The 15,539-nt window shown below is 42.7% G+C and overlaps 1 long non-coding RNA gene across 1 annotated transcript in view; it reads left to right on the forward strand.

The window, feature by feature from the left end:
- The window catches only part of LOC115294548, a 23,891-nt gene extending 9,998 nt beyond the window's left edge, over positions 1-13,893 (forward strand). The window contains exons 2-3 of the long non-coding RNA XR_003909950.1: positions 3,246-3,375; positions 13,311-13,893. This is a non-coding gene — a long non-coding RNA (uncharacterized LOC115294548). The remainder of the gene's footprint in view (positions 1-3,245; positions 3,376-13,310) is intronic.
- Positions 13,894-15,539: the final 1,646 nt, after the last annotated feature.

A 15,539-nucleotide genomic window follows, 5' to 3' on the forward strand; every position in this document is an offset into this window, starting at 1 on the left:
GGAGTTCTATGGATAGTTTTTAGAGGAACCTCCACACTGTTTTCTAGAGCGGCTGCACCAGTTTGCATTCCCACCAACAGTGTAGGAGGGTGCCTGTCTCTCCACATCCTCACCTTCTCTCTCCCCCTCTTCTGATTGTGCATTCTCTCTGTCTCTTTCTCAAAATAAATAAACATTTTTTAAAAAGAAAAATCAGAAGTAAACATGACAAAAGGCTACCTTGAATATTAAAAACTGGATGTGCAAAATATTTTCACAAAATGTTTTTTGAAAGCAGCAGTGGTCTGAGTGCGTTCGAAGACTCACACGCATCCTTGGTTACTAACTGGTCTCTCCAAAGCCATTTTCTCATGAGGATACGCACACTGATGTCAGGTTTGGGTGAACATCCTCCACCTTCTTGGGCCCTTGAAAGCCACCCATGTCTTTGTTTAGACAGCAGAAGGACTTGGGGCACCTTGGGGAGCGTTCTGTCTCAGGGAAGTCTCATGGTCAGGGAGGGAGAGACACTCTCTTTGAGGAACCTGGACTCCAGGAATAATGGGAACTGAGCTATATATATAGGATCTTCTGTTGTCTTGAAAGGGAAGGAGGAGTCATCCTCTAGGATATGGCCAGACAGGCCAGGTTCCAGTCTGGTTTCTCCTTGTGCCGGTTTCAAGATCTGGAGAAACATTGTAATTCAGAGCCACCATTTCCTCATCTGTATGGTGGAGAGGAAGACATCTCTTACACCACTGTGAAAATAAAGCAGTACAGCCCAGCAGAGCTGCCTGGTCCAAATAAGGCAACCAGATCTCTGTTTTCTGGCATCCTTCCTGTGTCCAAAGGGGAGATTCCATCGGAGTATCCCAGTAGGTAATGCTGTGGCCATGGGGTTTTGCCTGACAAATGATTATTGTCACAGTACCAGGGAAAGAGGGATGACACATTCTAAGGTTTCAGTTGAAAATGGACGACTTTTTGCAAATTCTTATTCCAAATACAGAGACAGACGTTGAGCTTGAGTCAGGAGAATTGGGCTGCTGCCAGTTCTATCTGTGACCTTGCAAAGATAGCCTCAAATGTCCAGGCCTCAGTGTCTCCATGGCTAGAAGGAAGTATCCCTACAGTCTAAATGATAAGATAATTTTAAGGAGAGAGCACTGTAGGGTCACCTGGGTGGCTCAGTCAGTTAAGCATCAACTTCAGCTCAGGTCATGATCTCACAGTTTGTGTGTTCGAGCCCCACGTCCGGCTCTGTGCTGACAGCTCAGAGCCTGGAGCCTGCTTCAGATTCTGTGTCTCCCTCTCTCTCTCCTCCTCCTCTACTTGCACTCTTTCTCTCAGAAATAAACATAAAAAAAGAGTGCAATATAAAATAGCGAGAAATGATGATAACCAAAAGAAAAAAAAAGCGTTTATCCTTATTCAGTATATACAGTCCTTGAGTGGATTTATGACCTAAAGCTTCCGTACATGGCCATCATGAAACACCAGTATGGGAAGCAGAATTAGCATGGGTCTTGTTTCATGGTTACTATTCATTTCTTTTTTTAAATTGTTTTATGTTTTATTTATTTTTGAGAGAGAGAGAGCGTGAGCAGGGGACGGATAGAGAGAGAGGGAGACACAGGATCCGAAGACAGGCTCCAGGCTCTGAGCTAGCTGTCAGCACAGAACTTGATGTGGGCCTCAAACCCACAAACTGCGAGATCATGACCTGAGCCAAAGCCGGAGGCTTAACCGACTGAGCCACCCAGGCGCCCCATGATGGTTACTATTCAAAAACAAAGCACAAAGTGAACTCTGTTATTTTTGGTATGTTCTTACAGACCTGTCTGGGCCTCTTCCCTCAGTGTGGGCGGGGAAGTGGCAGAGGTGAAGGTGTGCTCGCATCCACGGCTCCCTGAGCAGCAACACAAACACTCTGTCTAATACACTAGGTACTCTGTACTGTGATCTGAGTTCTGAAATTCAGAGGTGGTTAAAGGGAGAAAATACCTGAACACAGGTTCTCACGATGTATTCAGGTCACCACGATTGAGCTCCAGGTGACTGGAAATCATCATCCCCTTCCCTAATTGTGAATAATAATTGTCCTTATGAAGCGACATTAAGGCAGTGCTATGTGCCTGTTTTGAAACCCTGCTTATTAAGGCCGGCAAGCCAGCAGTACGTGCTAGGAGACCCTTCAGCCTCACAGGTTGAAGTAAAAAGGCCATTTGGCTAAAATAGAGTTAACCTGAAAATTCGATTCGGGAAAAACTAGATAGGCACATACATGTGCTGACTCGGCACTCTTATATTTAACATTAACCTTTAAGATGAATCCTTCGCTGTAGGTGGACCGCTGCTTGGCAGAAGTTGGCTTTGTTTACCTTCTCCCTTGAACTGGTCTGGTGTTTCAGGAAAGCTGCTTAAGCTCTCTGAAGCTCAGAATGCGGAATGGCAGTGGGGCGCCTGGGTGGCTCCGTCGGTTAAGCGTCCGACTGCAGCTCAGGTCATCATCTCAGTTTGTGAGGTGGATCCCTGTGATGGGCTCTGTGCTGAGCCTGGAACCTGCTTCTGACTCTGCATCCCCCTCTCTCCCTGCCCTCCCCCTGCTCGCACTCTGTCTGTCTGTCTGTCTCTCACAAACAAAAAGAGAATGCTGAATAGGGAAAGGAGAGACTATCTGAAACCCTGTAGTTCTAGGTGCTTTCCATATGCTGAATCCTCTACCAGATGATGGCATCCTTCAGTTACCTTCCAGAAGCTTTCCTGGATCCTCTCAGTCCCCACCCCAGGGCTGACACCTGTTTCCCAGTCCCTACGGAACGAAATTCTGGAAATAACACTGAAAACTTCCTATCTGTGAAGATAAAGGAGAAGAAGGGAAGGAACTGTGTCTGCCCGCCGGGTCTATAGATTAGAATTAAGTCACTTTCGCTCTTGTACTTTCTAACAGCAGCTGTTCCTGAGCTAGCAGCTCAAGTGGTGAAATGAGATTTTCAACAGACATGACCTCACGACCCCCTTCTAGGGACCTCCAAAGTCAGCGTCAGCGAGGGCTGAATGGACTCCAGGGTTCTGGCTTCTAGAAGCTGTGGCAGGGACTTGGTAGCTATTTATGAAAACCATTTCTCTCTCCACCTAGAACACAACTGGGCTGTGTCCCTGTCTCCCTTGCAGGTCAGTGTGACTCTGTCACTGAGTCCTGGGGGTATGGGTAGAAGATACCTTTTCAAGCCTGGCTAATGAAAACCTTTCACCCAATCCTCAAGTCTCTCTCCAGCCAGCTGAATACCTAATATCCAGGGCAACTTTGGAAGAAGCCACACAATGAAGATGACAGAGAATTTATAGCCTGGGTTCCTGAATGAATGTCTCCATCACAGACTGGATTCTGCAAAGGTAAGAAATAAATGTATGCACTCAACTGCAGAACGTTTGGCATTTGTTATACAAACCAGCTGCATATGAAAACATCGGCCTTTGTCCACACACACTAAGGGTATTTGTATTATCTGTTATTCCATGATATGCAGTCACATAAATGTCAGCTTTTAAGGGTTCACCTGATTATATTAATAAACTGACCCACTGTGGTTCTGATACTAGTTTGTAAGGACTTAATGAATGAATGGATACTGAATAATAAATAATAAATCAACAGTGGGTGGATAAATAAATCATTGGATAGATAAATAAATAAACAGCCCTGACAGGAGTGGATAATAATGGCAAGAAGTCTCCCTCCCTGTGCCTTCGTAGCTGTGTCTGAACAGCTTAGAGTCAGAGCTGATTTACACCCAGAGAAGTGAGACAGGGATTGTAATGCAGGCCTAGGACCATGAGGCGGTTAACAAGAGGCTCAGAGAGAGGTTGACCACCGCCACTGCCCAGCTCCTGGCGAGTGAGGAGGGGAACAGAGCGAGAGGGGGAGGACTCGCTCGGTCAGAAGCCAGGGCGATGGCACCTCCTGGAACTAGGAAGGAAAGAGCAGCTGTTCCCACACCATTCCCCGTCTTCTGAGGTAATGTGTTCCATTACAGTCATAATTTTCACACAATGAAAAGCATGACTCTCTTATAATATAGAATGAATATGTCAGAAGTTATTAACTAAATAATGAGGGAACCAATAAGAAGATAAAGGTAATTCAAAAAGCATTTAGAGAAACGCCTAGGGGCTCAGTTAATTGAGCATCTGGCTCTTGATTTCGGCTCAGTCATGAGGTCATGAGATCAAGCCCCACATCAGGCTTAGCGCCGGGTGTGGAGCCTGCTTGGGATTCTCTCTCTGCCTCTCCCTCTCCCTCTGTCTCTCTCCAGCTCTCTCTCTCTTTCTCTCTCTTAAAAAAAGAGTATTTTGAAGAACAAAGGTGATCTCATCTACTGGATAAAGGCTTTCTGAAATAAATTTACTGAGTCAGACATAAAACTGGAATATTCTATGGAGCAGTGAAACCTAACGTGTACAATGATCTTTTTCACCTTAGAGAAATCTACATGGTACACGTAACTTCACTGGGTCTAATCCCCTATGGCAGAGCCAAATGCAGGTGTATTTCCCTGGAAAATTAATTAAATCCCCAAACAAGCCTCCGAACAATTCTCCATTATAACATTAAAGAGACACTGCCCTCTCTTTGCCTTTTTTTCCCAAATTTTAAAAGATTTTTCTAACTGTCCCCCTGTTTTTGATTATAAATAATATCCAGAGACTTTTCTTGACCATCCCAAAGGCTGGTCTTACTATGTTTTAGCTTGATTGTCTACAAAGGTGAAGTTGGAGGTGTTACTCAACCATTTAATGTTCTTAAGCCAGAGATGCGGAGGCCTCACTAAGGCCAGAGAATTAACCTGTGTCTGGAAACCTTATTAAAGAATCTCAGGTTGGACTTGTAAAAGTCTTGATGATTTGGGCTTCTATTGTAAGGTAAGAAACCAAGGTCCAAGAAACTTCACCAGATAGATCTCACATAATGTCCTTGTAAATCTTGGTGAATTCTTTAAATTGCCCATATTTTATTAAGATCACTGGCACTCCAGGAAGTGAATTTCTCTTCCTCTGGGAGGCTGGGCGCCTGGACAGCAGAGAAGGCGTTTCAGGCCAGGTTTCCTGGGAGAGCTTTGTAAACATTGATGCCACGTGTTAAGTGTACCTTTGTAAAGGTGAACTTGTCACCGTTGATTAAGTGAGGTTCATTTTCAACATGACACTCCAGATCTGGCCTTCATAGCACAGCTGATTTGTCAGATTATATCTTGGTAAAAAGGAGGCCAAATCCTCACTGAACCGATGCAAATAACTATATTGCTATACAAAGTAAAGCATCGCAGTAAACGTCCTCATCTCTGAGTTTAGAGGTGGCAGCAACAAGCAGATATCGTTACAAAAGTGCCCTCTTTCAGGGCCACCTGGGTGGCTCAATTGGTAAGTGTCCTACTCTTGGTTTCTGCTCAGGTCATGATCTCACAGTTTGTAGAACTGAGCCCTGCATTGGGCTCTGCACTGCTCTGCTTGGGACTCTTTCTCTCCCTCTCTCTCTGCCCCTCCCTGGCTCGTGCTCACTCTTGCTGTCCCTCTTTCTTTCAAACTAAATAAATATAGTCTCCTACAGTGAGATCAATTAAAAAGGAAAAATAAAGATTTCCTTGTATACATTATCATAAAGAGAACATTAAAAAATTAAGGTATTCCAAAGTAAATAACTGCCATTTAAATTCCAGTCTGTTTTTCTCTCATCGGTTCATTCAGTCCTATGCCGTTAAATTTGTTCCCCTGGATCTTAGGTCAGCAGCTCCTTTAGTAAGATGGTCTGCTTCTGAACGAAACAGAATCTTGGAAGTCCTGGCCAGTCCCCTGACACAGTCTGACAGTTGTCTAGAGCACGTCATCTTTACACATTGGCGCTTGTAACCAGAAGCCCAGTCTTTGATGCATCAATAGTTATTGGTTTCCAGGACAGTGCTTTCCTCAAGACTGTGAGTTTTTCTTTATCAAAGATACAGCTTCTAGCCTGCAGGCCTTCAGGAACATGGCAGAGGAGAGTGAAAACCACCTGTAGATGAGACTATATATATCTGTGGGTCATTTTGTGCAGCAGATCATAATGTCAGAATAGAGGAGAGTTAAATTCTCTGTTGGGATATAAGGCATAACTGTTTCCTTGAAAATTAATGTTCCCTATTGGGCAAGAACATATTATGGACGATGAGAGCATTAACAAATCTCTGGGACTCCCCATTGCCTTCTGTAAGGGAGACACTTTGTGACCCATTAGTATCAATTACATTTTACCTGTACACAACTGTTCTTTGCTTTGACACCTCATTTGTTGTCATTTAACTTGCACAAAAGTGTGGAGCTAATTAAGAAACCTGCAAAAACAATCCTAATTATTTTTAGCTATTTTTTAATATGTAATATGAAAGAATAAATCGTTGTGAGTTCCCATGGGAACTTGGGGACATCGCAGAGATGTTTAGGGGTAGAATAAATAACCATTTTTTCCCCTAAATGATGGTCTGATTCTGTGATGGCAAAATCAAGAGTTAAGAGAGGAAATTTGGCAGCTTGATTAAGATCGAATCAGTAGCCTGGTTACCGATTAATCAAAGTGGCAATAGAATATTTTAAGTAATTAGAGAAGAAGGTGACACAGTTTTGTGAAACCTTAGCTCCTTAAGAATTAAGGGGATGATGGTAAAATGAGCACAGAGCACAGAACATTATTCTGGTAAGAATTAGGAGCTTTGCTATTGACACAGACAACACAGAAGGTAGTGGATAACCTTGTGCTCCCCCTTGTAAAAGCAGGCTACATGCTCTAAGACCAATTTATCATTTTCACAGAGAGAAATCAAATTCTAGTCTTAATTTAATCTAAATAAATTAAGATTCCACAGCTCCCGGTACCTCTTCTGTTAAACTTACCTTAGGAATAAGTCCATCAGCCCTGAGCACTTTTCCAAAATTTAAGCACACTCCTTTGATTACTTGAGACTCATCATTTGCAGGTATTCTAAGCCAAGGTGCTTAACATCCAATTTATATAAACCTTCGACAACTTTCTGTATTCGAGTGTTGTGCTTTCCACATTCAGCAACACACAGACGCTTTAAGTCAAATGTAGCCCTTCTTTCCCTTAAGGGACATGTCCTCTTACCTTTACCTGGTAGTTCTTTGTCATTACCCTCCCCCCGAATATAGTCTTAATCATTTGTATTAACACTTTTAACTAAAGCAACTCCATTTTATCTTAGAGAAAGGAAATCTGGGTAGATTTTTGAGGACCATCTATCAGCAGAATCCAGAAAGCTCATGAGAACATGTGATACGACCCTCTTGCCTACCCACATCCCTCTTACGTCTTCTCAAAGTGGCAAAAGGAACACATCCATTAATAGCACCTCAAGATATATCTACTCTATAACATAAAAATTGAAGGCAAAAATAGATATATTCATATATTTAGACTCTACTAAATAATGAAGATTTCTGTATTCTATTTTTTTTAATTACCTAGGTATCCAAAAATTATTCATTAACTTACTCAATTTAACATTAGTATATGATTTTAAAGTTAACTACAGGTGTTGGAAATTATGTTCAAACTGGCACACTACAATCACAGTTGCTGTTGATATAAAAGGGTTTTTAGAGGTGCCTGGGTGGCTCAGTCAGTTAAACGTCCAACTTCAGCTCAGGTCATGATCTTGAGGTTTGTGGGTTCAAGCCCCACATTGGGCTTGTGGTGACAGCTCAGAGCCTGGAGCCTGCTTTGGAGCCTGTGTCACCCTCTCTTTCTGCCCCTTCCCTGAGCATGCTCTGTCTCTGCCTTTGTTTCTGTCTCTGTCTCTCTCTCTTAAAAATAAACATTTAAAAAAAATTTTTAAAGGTTTTTAGAATTACCCTTCAAAGTAGTTAAAATTTTTACGTACCTCACAATCCTCAATATTATGTAGGTATAATATTAGCTTATCTAACCAGTAAATGAACATAAAGGGTTTAGGAGGTTCATGGATGCCTGGGTGGCTCAGTCAGTTAAGCTTCTGACTCTTGATTTCGACTCAGGTCATGATCTCAAGGTCATGGGATCCAGCCCCATGTCAGGCTCTGTGCTGGGCCTGGAGCCGCCTTAAGATTCTTTCTCACTCTCTTTCCACCCCCTCCCCCGCTCTTTCTCTCTCTCAAAAACAAACACACAAACAAACAAAACATTTTTGGAAGTTCAGATAAACTTGATTTTTCATGAAAAACCTACCAAACCATGCTTTTAATAATTCTTATATTATGCCTCATACTGATAAAACCAGAGAAAATATGTATACCTATCATTAAGTCAATATGATTAAATCAGTATGATTTGCTTAAGGATTCATCTTGATTACTAGAATTTTGATTCCTAGAAAAAAATGCTTCTTAGCTAGTATGTTCTATAAGAAAGGATTTTGGTAAGCTAATCTATTTAAAATATCAGAAGCTTAGTTTATTTGTGGGAATTCTGGGAATATATGTAATTTATTTAAGTGCTTAAAATCTCTACAAAGCAATTAATTAATTTCATTTGAGACATTGTAATCTAATTAATAACCCTTCAGGAAAAGGAAAATAGACCACACTCAATGAAAAGTAAAGCCTTTTCTTAGTTACACACAAACCATCAGAGACCTTGCAACTTCAGTTCTAGAAACATAGTCACTGGTCATGAACAGAGCGAAATACAAAAATTCACTGTTCCAGACCTCAAAGGGCTGTTCTTCATTCCAGGAAGAATAAAATATTTTCTTAATTGATCTGAGGTCACAAAGGGCCAAACAGACAAGCCAACAGAAAAGACTAACCAACTGGCTTCTTTTCCAACAGAGAATAGACGCCACTATTCCAAAAGTCACCAAATGATCAGCCTGTAAAACCGGGGCCCCAGTCACTGTAGTCACCAATGGCCAACAACATCCTGGCCATGCACCAATCAGAACCAGAACTCAAGTTGGTCAAGGACCAGAAATTAAAATAACAACATAGAATTAGATTTAAGAGAGAGAGAGAGAGAGAGAGAGAGAGTTAGAGAAGATAAGATAGAGTTTATTATCATTTGTAGTTCATCCCAGAAACCAAAATAGCATGCTCGGCTGAGCAGCCCATGAGGTCCCCTTCCCATGCATCATGGGTAAATGGGCCCTGGTGGGTTAGACTGCTTGGCAATCTCAGGGAAGCCTCCAGAACTGATGAGTATAATTATTACAATTTTCAAAAAGTTAAAAACCTACAAATATAGAATAAACGTGTTAAAGATTTACTGACTCATCGATAAGGGAAAGCGTAAGATTGGTAAAGATACTTAAAATTGCATGTTGAGGAACGAGGGTTACATCGTTTATCCAAAAAGGAGGGCATTCTTAAATACGGGTAGTCGTTACAATGTGGTAGGCTGAAACGTGGTATCCCCAAGATGTCAGCACTCGGACCCTCAGAATCCACATTCACATGATTTTACCTGACCAAAGAGATTTCGAAGCTGTGATTGAGGCTAAGGATGTTGAGACGGGAGATAATCCTGGCTTATCTGAGGAGGCGCAGTTTAATGACACGTCGTTAAAAGGGGGAGAGGGTGACAGAAATGTAGGTCAGGATGATGCGCTGTGAGAAGGAAATCCTGTTGCTGACTTTGCAGATGGAGGAAGAGGGCGATGCCCTGAGAAACAGAGGCCTCTGCAAGCTACGAGTGGTTGGCTTTATGGTTAGCCTCTGTTCTACACCTGAGAAGGACTGGATTCTTCCCGCAGCTGGAATGAGCAGGAAAAGGATCCTGCCCTTGAGCTTCCAGAAGGCAATGTGGTCTACATACGCCTCGATTTTAGTCTGGTGAGACCTGCTTTGAACTCCTGACCTTTAAAGCTGTAAAATGATAAATTGGTGTCATCTTAAGCCACTGAGTCGGTAGTTATTTGCTATGGCAACAATAGAAAAGGAACGCACTGAGACACATAAAATTTGTTAACATGCTCTAGGTCAGTAAAACTGTCACCTTCGAGGTTATCTTTTCTACCTGATGGATACGTACATGGAGCATTTAACTTCACAACAGGGATTTCATAACTACTGGTAAATAGCAACGTCAAACACGGGCACCGTCCTCCAGACACTGAAGCAATCTTGGCTTGAGTCTGTTACACGGCGCGTCAGTTGATATTGAAAGAACACGCTACTCACTTTTGCCTTCTTTCTGAGTTTAAGTTTGTTCACAGGGGACATGAGGAGGTATCATTTCAGGTTTTAGACCATCAGCCCCGGGAGGGCATCACCTTGTTTGTATCAGTCCATGTTGTCTTACCTCAGTGCCTGACCCACAGCAGGTGCTAAATGAATGTTTGCTGAGTGGTGAATAAACCTCTCCTACCTCATTCTCAGTGTTTCCTGCCATGAAATCTGTGATTCAGCCACCCTGAATTCCTTCTATTCTTTAAATATAAACAAGTCATGCTCTCTCTCACCATGAGACTTTTTCATTTCCTTTTCTCTGGCCCCGAACCCCTGTGCCCATCCACCTTGCCTAAACAGGAGCTCTACCTTCGATCTCGGCTTCCACCTCACCTCCTCTGGGAAGTGATGTCTGGTTGTCTCATCTTCCCACACGTGATTTCCTCTGCTCTCACCGCGTCTGTGCTTAATGCCACAGCCCTGAACACATTACTGTCATTTTGTGCAGACCTCCCTTCCATGGTCCAATGCAGTAAACTGTCATAGTTTACGCATCAACTCTAGAGTCAGACCTCCTGGGTTGAAATCCTGGCCCTGCAACTGATTAGCTGTGTTGTTTTGGGTAAGTTGACTGACGTTTCTGTGACTCACTTTTCTCATCTGTCAAACAGGGATAAAATGAATACCTCTACCACATACAGATGTGGTGAAGAGTAAATATCAAGGGCTTGGGACAGAGCTTGGCTAGCACAGGGGAAGCTATCAGTGGTTTGTAAAATCTTGAAATCGGAACCACCATCATGTTCACCACTGTCCTCAATTTCTGCTGCGGGATGCCTGACGTAGAGTTAACCACTCAGAGTCCTCTAGGGACTTGAAGAGACCTGTGAGCCGATGAAGACCATCCTTTCATGGGCCTAAAATTGGAGATCAGAGAGCAATGTCTTAAAAGTCAGATACGCCACCCAGAGAGGCTTAACTCCAAAGCCAGAAGAGGCCTTCCCCACCGCCCACAAAACATCTGGAAGTCAAAGAACCAACCAGCCCTGGTGCTCCCAGAAGACGTTGTGGACTTAAGTCTTCTGGGACATATGCCTTGTTCCATCACAGGTACAGGCAACCTGTTCCAAAAGGAGTATGGATTCTCAGCCATGGAAGACCCTTCTATCCCTGCCTCATGTGCGCCGTGCGCACGCACACGCGCGCACACACACGCACGCACACACACACACACACACACACACACACACACACACACCTCCTTCCATCTCTCCCCCATGCTTCCCACATCAGGAGATTCTCCAGCAGCCTTGAGACCTGTTACGCTGACCCTAGGGATCAGCCTTTGAATTTCCCAAGTTTGCTTAGGTCCAGCGTGTCCTGTGGAGGAATACAGAAGTGCTTCCTCTGGCTAAGGGAACGTGGTGCCACCCTTCCGTTGTTTGGTTCCCGGGGATGCTGGCTGAGCCATTTGAGAACTTTCCACCTTCAGCCCTCTGCCCAGTGGGGCTTGGAAGCACCAGCCAGCCAGGAATGGCACAGAGCCACTCACACAGGGAGAACCTGCAGTGGCTTAATCAAAGTCACACTCCTGCAGGCATCTGCGTCCAGCCCCCACAGAGTGAAAAGAGAACATAAATTACGAGAAAGGCACTGTCACTTCACAGAAATTACCCCAAGCCAGCATGGAATTTGTACATGGACAGAAATGATGAGATTTAGTATGAATTTTTAAGGGCCTCATCTTATTACATGCTGAACTGGTGTGGCCTGCATCCAAATGAGCAATGAGCAAGCCTCACCGAGTCCGGTCTAATACCCTCCTAGTTGTCATTTCTTACTCAATGAGGTTTTAGAGCCATTACCTTTGTGGTTCTCATTTTAATGCTTTTATTTCCCACAACAAGAGGGAGCTTGAAAACACATCATAAGCACAAGCTTTAAAAAGTGAAATGAAATGAAACGGCATCCTCTTGAATTATCAGTACTATTTTGCCATTGAGAAAAATGAGCCAAGAAAGTTATGCAAAATGCCAAAGGTCATAAAGCATTGCGGCTACAGAGACCAGACCCCTGGGTTCCAGATTTCTAGAAACACTACCTCATCCGGTCCTCATTCTGTGGGTTGGGTGCTGTTATTGCTCCTTTCGATGGCTAAGGAAACACTCTCTGGAAGGGATGAGACCAAATACAGAACCAAATAGAGCAGATATGTGATGAAAAAATAGTTGAATTTTGCACACCTGGGTGACTAAGAAAATTTTGATGGTTTAATGGTTTAAATAAGGGCATTCAGAAGCCTTAGCAGTATTGGCAAAGGGTGTTCCAAATGCTGTGCCCACACTGACTTCCTTCCTCTCTAATCTCTCCAAGGAGAGTGCCTTGTTGACATTTGAAGGGTCATTGTCCCAAAAGGCAGCTTGCCCCCCATGACACTGCCAGAAATCACAAGAGCAAGCTGAAAAGACACAAAGACATTCCCTCTCTGGCCCCAGGCATCTCTGGTATCTCTGGCGTGAATAGAAGAGAGCATTTTAGCAATTCAACCCTGTAATTCCAAAGGGTAAACTTGCATCATCCCGTAGAGAATATCACCTTGAGTGCATTTTAGCAAAGAAAGAATAGCAAGTAGAATTTTGCCAAACCTCATCCCTTCTACTCCTCCCACCCTCCGCAGCTCTCCCAGGGAGGTGGGTAGATGGGTCGCAAATGGGTCAAGGCCCTGCCTTAATAAACCAGGAGAAGCATTTACAGTTTACCCTTGAACAACACGGCTTTGAGGTGTGTGGGTCCATGGGTTTGCAGGTTTTTGACAGGCAATCATGTAAGTGTGTTTTATGATTTTCTTATTAACATTTTCTTTTCTCTAGCTGATTTTATCCCAGGAGTATAGTCTATAATACATATAACACAGGAAATATGTGTTGACCAACTGATGATGTTACCTGTAAGGCTTCACGTCAACGGTAGGTTATCAGTAGTTAAGTCTGAGGGGGAGTCAGAAGTTACACAGGGATTTTCAACTGCATGGGGTCGGCGCCCCTAACCTCCCACCTTGTTCAAGGGTCAGCTGCAATTTGCCAAACTCCTCCTTTCCCACGCCCTAGCCTGAAGTGTGTCACGTTTCCTCTCTGCCCCAGGAAAACCTTGCCAGATGCGCCGTGTGTGCCCGGCCTCCGCCACCTTCACTGCCTGCCGCCCAGCCAGCCGTCAGTCCCTGGGAACACTCACCTGGCTTCTGAGTCCACAGAGCCTTGAAGCGGCTTCCTGGTGTGTGTGTGTGTGTGTGTGTGTGTGTGTGTGCGCGCGCGACTTAGTGCATCGCTGTCAGTACCTGGTGCTGGCTAATGTGGTCTACCTACCAGGCAATATATTCCTATTTTAACGGGCTTCTTGAGAGAGTATTTTTTTTAAGTTGTCTTTTGAAACTAAGTACAGTTATTTCTTTAAGAGAGAAATTATATAACAGAAGAAAATCATCGAGGCTTTTCTGACATTATACGTTAGTTTTCACCTCTGTAGATCAAATGATTGCATTTTTAAAACTATTCCTTCTGAATCAGTCATTTCCCAATTTTACTGTAATGTGATTGATTATCTCCTGGGTACTCCTCAAGAAAGTCTCAGTCTAACTAAAATGCTTCCCAACAGGACCCTAAAATGTATATTATCTGAAACATGCTTCCATTTTCTCAGTTTTTAAAATCTCTTTTTGGGGGGCACCTGGGCTGCTCAGTCGATTAAGCCTCCAACTTTGGCTCAGGTCATGATCTCATAGTCCGTGGGTTCGAGCCCCGCGTCGGGCCGTGTGCTGACAGCTCAGAGCCTGGAGCCTGCTTCAGATTCTGTGTCTCCCTCTCTCTCTGCCCCTCCCCCACTCTCTCTCTCTCTGTCTATCAAAATAAAATAATAAAGACATAAAAATTTTTAAATAAAAAATAAAAACTTTTTTTACATCTTTTTTGATATTTAACCACTAATGTCTAGTTTGTTTATTATTTTTGGGGGGGAGTCATGAAAACCATATTTATTTATTTATTTATTTATTTATTTATGATTAAGGTATAATTGACCTGCAACATTATATTAGTTTCAGGTGTACAACATCATGATTCAGTATTTGTATTGTGAAATCATTACAGTAAGTCTAGTTAACATCTGTCACATACATGATTACCAAATTTGTGTGTGTGATGACAACTTTTAAGATTTACTCTCTTAGCAACTTGCAGACGTTGCAGTAAATCAGCATTAACTATGGTAATCATGTCGTACATCATATCCCCATGACATACTTATTTTATAACTGGAGGCGTGTACCTTTTGACAGCCGTCACTTAGGCTCACTTCCACCCTTCACCTCTCACAACCACCAGTTTGTCGTCTGTATCTATGACCTTGTTGGGTTTTTTTTTTGTTATTTAGATTCTATGTAGATGGGAAATCTTATGGTAGTTGTCTTTGTCTAACTTATTTCATTTAGTGTAATAGATTCTAGGTCCATCCATGTTGCTGCAATGGAAAAATTTCATTCCTTTTTATTCCTGTGTGTGTGTGTGTGTGTGTGTGTGTGTGTGTGTGTGTATGTGTGTGTGTGTGCGCGCACCACATCTTCTTTATGCACTGATGAACGCCGAGGTTGTTTCCATATTTTGGCTATTGTAAATAATGCTGCAATGAACACAGGGTTACGTATATCTTTTCAAACTACCGTTTTTATTTTCTTCAGATAATTAGCCACAGGGGAATCACTGGATCATATGGTAGTTCCATTTTTAATGAGAAATGTCCATACTGTTTTCCATAGTGGCTACACCAGTTTACATTCCCAACTACAGTGCACGAGGAGAAATTTCATTTCTCCACATCCTCACCAACACTCGTTATTTCTTACCTTTTTTGACAGTAGCCATCCTGGTAGGTGTGCGGTGGTACCTCATTGTGGTTTTGATATGGATTTCCCTGATGGTTCATGATGTTGAGCATCTTTTCATGTGTGTGTCGGCCATGTGGATGTCTTCCTTGGAAAAGTGTCCATTCAGGTCCTCTGCCCATTGTTTCATTCGACTGTTGTTTTGCTCTTGAGTTGTATGAATTTACTGATACATTTTGGGAATTAACCCCTTATGAAATATACAATTTGCAAATATTTTCTCCCATTCCATAGGTTGCCTTTTCATTTATTCTGTTGATGGTTCCCTTTGCTGTGCAGAAGCTTTTTAGTTTGGTGTACTCCCATTTAATTTTTTTCTCTTTTGCCTTTGCTTTTGGGGCCATATATATATATGTGTATATATATATATATACATATATATGTGTGTATATATATATATGTGTGTATATATATATTTGGATCACTAAGACTCGGT

Source organism: Suricata suricatta, chromosome 6 (genome assembly GCF_006229205.1).
Source record: "Suricata suricatta isolate VVHF042 chromosome 6, meerkat_22Aug2017_6uvM2_HiC, whole genome shotgun sequence".
Taxonomy (NCBI): Eukaryota; Metazoa; Chordata; class Mammalia; order Carnivora; family Herpestidae; genus Suricata; species Suricata suricatta.